Here is a 7,980-nt window from a genome sequence, read left to right as displayed (position 1 = left end):
CGGGTTTTCTATGAGATGGGGGTACTCGGGGGATGAAATGTCGGGTTTTCTATGAGATGGGGGTACGTGGGGGATGAAATGTCGGGTTTTCTATGTGATGGGGGTACGCGGGGGATGAAATGTCGGGTTTTCTATGTGATGGGGGTACGCGGGGGATGAAATGTCGGGTTTTCTATGAGTTGGGGGTACTCGGGGGATGAAATGTCGGGTTTTCTATGTGATGGGGGTACGCGGGGGATGAAATGTCGGGTTTTCTATGTGATGGGGGTACTCGGGGGGTGTAAATGTCGGGTTTTCTATGAGATGGGGGTACGCGGGGGATGAAATGTCGGGTTTTCTATGAGATGGGGGTACTCGGGGGGTGTAAATGTCGGGTTTTCTATGTGATGGGGCTACTCGGGGGGTGAAAATGTCGGGTTTTCTATGAGATGGGGGTACGCGGGGGGTGTAAATGTCGGGTTTTCTATGAGATGGGGGTACTCGGGGATGAAATGTCGGGTTTTCTATGTGATGGGGGTACTCGGGGGATGAAATGTCGGGTTTTCTATGTGATGGAGGTACTCGGGGGGTGTAAATGTCGGGTTTTCTATGAGATGGGGGTACGCGGGGGATGAAATGTCGGGTTTTCTATGAGATGGGGGTACTCGGGGGGTGTAAATGTCGGGTTTTCTATGTGATGGGGGTACTCGGGGGGTGTAAATGTCGGGTTTTCTATGAGATGGGGGTACGCGGGGGGTGTAAATGTCGGGTTTTCTATGAGATGGGGGTACTCGGGGATGAAATGTCGGGTTTTCTATGTGATGGGGGTACTCGGGGGATGAAATGTCGGGTTTTCTATGTGATGGGGTACTCGGGGGATGAAATGTCGGGTTTTCTATGTGATGGGGGTACTCGGGCGATGAAATGTCGGGTTTTCTATGTGATGGGGGTACGCGGGGGATGAAATGTCGGGTTTTCTATGTGATGAGGGTACTCGGGGGATGAAATGTCGGGTTTTCTATGTGATGGGGGTACTCGGGGGATGAAATGTCGGGTTTTCTATGTGATGGGGGTACTCGGGGGGTGTAAATGTTGGGTTTTCTATGAGATGGGGGTACGCGGGGGATGAAATGTCGGGTTTTGTATGAGATGGGGGTACGTGGGGGATGAAATGTCGGGTTTTCGATGAGATGGGGGTACTCGGGGGATGAAATGTCGGGTTTTCTATGTGATGGGGGTACGCGGGGGATGAAATGTCGGGTTTTGTATGAGATGGGGGTACGCGGGGGTGAAATGTCGGGTTTTCTATGAGATGGGGGTACTCGGGCGATGAAATGTCGGGTTTTCTATGTGATGGGGGTACGCGGGGGATGAAATGTCGGGTTTTCTATGTGATGAGGGTACTCGGGGGATGAAATGTCGGGTTTTCTATGTGATGGGGGTACTCGGGGGATGAAATGTCGGGTTTTCTATGTGATGGGGGTACTCGGGGGGTGTAAATGTTGGGTTTTCTATGAGATGGGGGTACTCGGGGGATGAAATGTCGGGTTTTCTATGTGATGGGGGTACGCGGGGGATGAAATGTCGGGTTTTGTATGAGATGGGGGTACGTGGGGGATGAAATGTCGGGTTTTCGATGAGATGGGGGTACTCGGGGGATGAAATGTCGGGTTTTCTATGTGATGGGGGTACGCGGGGGATGAAATGTCGGGTTTTCTATGTGATGGGGGTACGCGGGGGATGAAATGTCGGGTTTTGTATGAGATGGGGGTACGTGGGGGATGAAATGTCGGGTTTTCGATGAGATGGGGGTACTCGGGGGATGAAATGTCGGGTTTTCTATGTGATGGGGGTACGCGGGGGATGAAATGTCGGGTTTTGTATGAGATGGGGGTACGCGGGGGTGAAATGTCGGGTTTTCTATGAGATGGGGGTACTCGGGGGATGAAATGTCGGGTTTTCTATGTGATGGGGGTACTCGGGGGATGAAATGTCGGGTTTTCTATGTGATGGGGGTACGCGGGGGATGAAATGTCGGGTTTTCTATGTGATGGGGGTACGTGGGGGATGAAATGTCGGGTTTTCTATGAGATGGGGGTACTCGGGGGGTGTAAATGTCGGGTTTTCTATGTGATGGGGGTACGCGGGGGATGAAATGTCGGGTTTTCTATGTGATGGGGGTACTCGGGGGGTGTAAATGTCGGGTTTTCTATGAGATGGGGGTACGCGGGGGGTGTAAATGTCGGGTTTTCTATGAGATGGGGGTACTCGGGGATGAAATGTCGGGTTTTCTATGTGATGGGGGTACGCGGGGGATGAAATGTCGGGTTTTCTATGTGATGGGGGTACTCGGGGGATGAAATGTCGGGTTTTCTATGTGATGGGGGTACTCGGGGGTGTAAATGTCGGGTTTTCTATGTGATGGGGGTACTCGGGGGATGAAATGTCGGGTTTTCTATGAGATGGGGGTACACGGGGGATGAAATGTCGGGTTTTCTATGTGATGGGGGTACTCGGGGGGTGTAAATGTCGGGTTTTCTATGAGATGGGGGTACGCGTGGGGTGTAAATGTCGGGTTTTCTATGAGATGGGGGTACTCGGGGATGAAATGTCGGTTTTTCTATGTGATGGGGGTACGCGGGGGATGAAATGTCGGGTTTTCTATGTGATGGGGGTACTCGGGGGATGAAATGTCGGGTTTTCTATGTGATGGGGGTACTCGGGGGGTGTAAATGTCGGGTTTTCTATGTGATGGGGGTACTCGGGGGATGAAATGTCGGGTTTTCTATGTGATGGGGGTACGCGGGGGATGAAATGTCGGGTTTTCTATGTGATGGGGGTACTCGGGGGGTGTAAATGTCGGGTTTTCTATGAGATGGGGGTACTCGGGGGGTGTAAATGTCAGGTTTTCTATGAGATGGGGGTACGCGGGGGGTGTAAATGTCGGGTTTTCTATGAGATGGGGGTACTCGGGGATGAAATGTCGGGTTTTCTATGTGATGGGGGTACGCGGGGGATGAAATGTCGGGTTTTCTATGTGATGGGGGTACTCGGGGGGTGTAAATGTCGGGTTTTCTATGAGATGGGGGTACTCGGGGGGTGTAAATGTCGGGTTTTCTATGAGATGGGGGTACGCGGGGGGTGTAAATGTCGGGTTTTCTATGAGATGGGGGTACTCGGGGATGAAATGTCGGGTTTTCTATGTGATGGGGGTACGCGAGGGATGAAATGTCGGGTTTTCTATGTGATGGGGGTACTCGGGGATGAAATGTCGGGTTTTCTATGTGATGGGGGTACGTGGGGGATGAAATGTCGGGTTTTCTATGAGATGGGGGTACTCGGGGGATGAAATGTCGGGTTTTCTATGAGATGGGGGTACGCGGGGGATGAAATGTCGGGTTTTCTATGTGATGGGGGTACTCGGGGGGTGTAAATGTCGGGTTTTCTATGAGATGGGGGTACGCGGGGGGTGTAAATGTCGGGTTTTCTATGAGATGGGGGTACTCGGGGATGAAATGTCGGGTTTTCTATGTGATGGGGGTACGCGGGGGATGAAATGTCGGGTTTTCTATGTGATGGGGGTACTCGGGGGATGAAATGTCGGGTTTTCTATGTGATGGGGGTACTCGGGGGGGTGTAAATGTCGGGTTTTCTATGAGATGGAGGTACTCGGGGGGTGTAAATGTCGGGTTTTCTATGAGATGGGGGTACTCGGGGGATGAAATGTCGGGTTTTCTATGAGATGGGGGTACTCGGGGATGAAATGTCGGGTTTTCTGAGATGGGGGTACGCGGGGGATGAAATGTCGGGTTTTCTATGAGATGGGGGTATTCGGGGGATGAAATGTCGGGTTTTCTATGTGATGGGGGTACGCGGGGGATGAAATGTCGGGTTTTGTATGAGATGGGGGTACGCGGGGGATGAAATGTCGGGTTTTCTATGAGATGGGGGTACGCGGGGGATGAAATGTCGGGTTTTCTATGAGATGGGGGTACTCGGGGGATGAAATGTCGGGTTTTCTATGAGATGGGGGTACGTGGGGGATGAAATGTCGGGTTTTCTATGTGATGGGGGTACGCGGGGGATGAAATGTCGGGTTTTCTATGTGATGGGGGTACGCGGGGGATGAAATGTCAGGTTTTCTATGTGATGGGGGTACGCGGGGGATGAAATGTCGGGTTTTCTATGAGATGGGGGTACTCGGGGGATGAAATGTCGGGTTTTCTATGTGATGGGGGTACGCGGGGGATGAAATGTCAGGTTTTCTATGTGATGGGGGTACTCGAGGGGTGTAAATGTCGGGTTTTCTATGAGATGGGGGTACGCGGGGGATGAAATGTCGGGTTTTGTATGAGATGGGGGTACGCGGGGGATGAAATGTCGGGTTTTGTATGAGATGGGGGTACGCGGGGGATGAAATGTCGGGTTTTGTATGAGATGGGGGTACGCGGGGGATGAAATGTCGTTTTCTATGAGATGGGGGTACTCGGGGGATGAAATGTCGGGTTTTCTATGTGATGGGGGTACTCGGGGGATGAAATGTCGGGTTTTCTATGTGATGGGGGTACTCGGGGGGTGTAAATGTCGGGTTTTCTATGTGATGGGGGTAGTCGGGGGATGAAATGTCGGGTTTTCTATGTGATGGGGGTACGCGGGGGATGAAATGTCGGGTTTTCTATGTGATGGGGGTACTCGGGGGGTGTAAATGTCGGGTTTTCTATGAGATGGGGGTACGCGGGGGATGAAATGTCGGGTTTTGTATGAGATCGGGGTACGCGGGGGATGAAATGTCGGGTTTTGTATGAGATGGGGGTACGCGGGGGATGAAATGTCGGGTTTTGTATGAGATGGGGGTACGCGGGGGATGAAATGTCGTTTTCTATGAGATGGGGGTACTCGGGGGATGAAATGTCGGGTTTTCTATGTGATGGGGGTACTCGGGGGATGAAATGTCGGGTTTTCTATGTGATGGGGGTACTCGGGGGGTGTAAATGTCGGGTTTTCTATGTGATGGGGGTAGTCGGGGGATGAAATGTCGGGTTTTCTATGTGATGGGGGTACTCGGGGGGTGTAAATGTCGGGTTTTCTATGAGATGGGGGTACTCGGGGGGTGTAAATGTCGGGTTTTCTATGAGATGGGGGTACGCGGGGGGTGTAAATGTCGGGTTTTCTATGAGATGGGGGTACTCGGGGATGAAATGTCGGGTTTTCTATGTGATGGGGGTACGCGGGGGATGAAATGTCGGGTTTTCTATGTGATGGGGGTACGTGGGGGATGAAATGTCGGGTTTTCTATGAGATGGGGGTACTCGGGGGGTGTAAATGTCGGGTTTTCTATGAGATGGGGGTACTCGGGGGGTGTAAATGTCGGGTTTTCTATGAGATGGGGGTACTCGGGGGATGAAATGTCGGGTTTTCTATGTGATGGGGGTACACGGGGGATGAAATGTCGGGTTTTCTATGTGATGGGGGTACGCGGGGGGTGTAAATGTTGGGTTTTCTATGAGATGGGGGTACTCGGGGGTGTAAATGTCGGGTTTTCTATGAGATGGGGGTACGCGGGGGATGAAATGTCGGGTTTCCTATGAGATGGGGGTACGCGGCGGATGAAATGTCGGGTTTCCTATGAGATGGGGGTACTCGGGGGGTGTAAATGTCGGGTTTTCTATGAGATGGGGGTACTCGGGGGATGAAATGTCGGGTTTTCTATGAGATGGGGGTACGCGGGGGATGAAATGTCGGGTTTTCTATGAGATGGGGGTACTCGGGGGATGAAATGTCGGGTTTTCTATGAGATGGGGGTACGTGGGGGATGAAATGTCGGGTTTTCTATGTGATGGGGGTACGCGGGGGATGAAATGTCGGGTTTTCTATGTGATGGGGGTACGCGGGGGATGAAATGTCGGGTTTTCTATGAGATGGGGGTACGCGGGGGATGAAATGTCGGGTTTTCTATGTGATGGGGGTACTCGGGGGTGTAAATGTCGGGTTTTCTATGAGATGGGGGTACGCGGGGGATGAAATGTCGGGTTTTCTATGAGATGGGGGTACTCGGGGGGTGTAAATGTCGGGTTTTCTATGTGATGGGGGTACTCGGGGGGTGTAAATATCGGGTTTTATATGAGATGGGGGTACGCGGGGGGTGTAAATGTCGGGTTTTCTATGAGATGGGGGTACTCGGGGATGAAATGTCGGGTTTTCTATGTGATGGGGGTACTCGGGGGATGAAATGTCGGGTTTTCTATGTGATGGGGGTACTCGGGGGATGAAATGTCGGGTTTTCTATGTGATGGGGGTACTCGGGGGATGAAATGTCGGGTTTTCTATGTGATGGGGGTACGCGGGGGATGAAATGTCGGGTTTTCTATGTGATGAGGGTACTCGGGGGATGAAATGTCGGGTTTTCTATGTGATGGGGGTACTCGGGGGATGAAATGTCGGGTTTTCTATGTGATGGGGGTACTCGGGGGGTGTAAATGTTGGGTTTTCTATGTGATGGGGGTACGCGGGGGATGAAATGTCGGGTTTCCTATGAGATGGGGGTACGCGGCGGATGAAATGTCGGGTTTCCTATGAGATGGGGGTACTCGGGGGGTGTAAATGTCGGGTTTTCTCTGAGATGGGGGTACTCGGGGGATGAAATGTCGGGTTTTCTATGAGATGGGGGTACGCGGGGGATGAAATGTCGGGTTTTCTATGAGATGGGGGTACTTGGGGGATGAAATGTCGGGTTTTCTATGAGTTGGGGGTACGTGGGGGATGAAATGTCGGGTTTTCTATGTGATGGGGGTACGCGGGGGATGAAATGTCGGGTTTTCTATGTGATGGGGGTACGCGGGGGATGAAATGTCGGGTTTTCTATGAGATGGGGGTACTCGGGGGATGAAATGTCGGGTTTTCTATGTGATGGGGGTACGCAGGGGATGAAATGTCGGGTTTTCTATGTGATGGGGGTACTCGGGGGAAGAAATGTCGGGTTTTCTATGAGATGGGGGTACTCGGGGGATGAAATGTCGGGTTTTCTATGTGATGGGGTTACGCGGGGGATGAAATGTCGGGTTTCCTATGAGATGGGGGTACGCGGCGGATGAAATGTCGGGTTTCCTATGAGATGGGGGTACTCGGGGGGTGTAAATGTCGGGTTTTCTATGAGATGGGGGTACTCGGGGGATGAAATGTCGGGTTTTCTATGAGATGGGGGTACGCGGGGGATGAAATGTCGTGTTTTCTATGAGATGGGGGTACTCGGGGGATGAAATGTCGGGTTTTCTATGAGATGGGGGTACGTGGGGGATGAAATGTCGGGTTTTCTATGTGATGGAGGTACGCGGGGGATGAAATGTCGGGTTTTCTATGTGATGGGGGTACGCGGGGGATGAAATGTCGGGTTTTCTATGAGATGGGGGTACTCGGGGGATGAAATGTCGGGTTTTCTATGTGATGGGGGTACGCGGGGGATGAAATGTCGGGTTTTCTATGTGATGGGGGTACTCGGGGGTGTAAATGTCGGGTTTTCTATGAGATGGGGGTACGCGGGGGATGAAATGTCGGGTTTTCTATGAGATGGGGGTACTCGGGGGGTGTAAATGTCGGGTTTTCTATGTGATGGGGGTACTCGGGGGGTGTAAATGTCGGGTTTTATATGAGATGGGGGTACGCGGGGGGTGTAAATGTCGGGTTTTCTATGAGATGGGGGTACTCGGGGATGAAATGTCGGGTTTTCTATGTGATGGGGGTACTCGGGGGATGAAATGTCGGGTTTTCTATGTGATGGGGGTACTCGGGGGATGAAATGTCGGGTTTTCTATGTGATGGGGGTACTCGGGGGATGAAATGTCGGGTTTTCTATGTGATGGGGGTACGCGGGGGATGAAATGTCGGGTTTTCTATGTGATGAGGGTACTCGGGGGATGAAATGTCGGGTTTTCTATGTGATGGGGGTACTCGGGGGATGAAATGTCGGGTTTTCTATGTGATGGGGGTACTCGGGGGGTGTAAATG

This window comes from Phyllobates terribilis, unplaced genomic scaffold, assembly GCF_046119375.1.
Source record: "Phyllobates terribilis strain yellow unplaced genomic scaffold, ASM4611937v1 Scaffold_2__4_contigs__length_985480577, whole genome shotgun sequence".
NCBI lineage: Eukaryota > Metazoa > Chordata > Amphibia > Anura > Dendrobatidae > Phyllobates > Phyllobates terribilis.
This window is presented reverse-complemented; position numbering follows the sequence as displayed.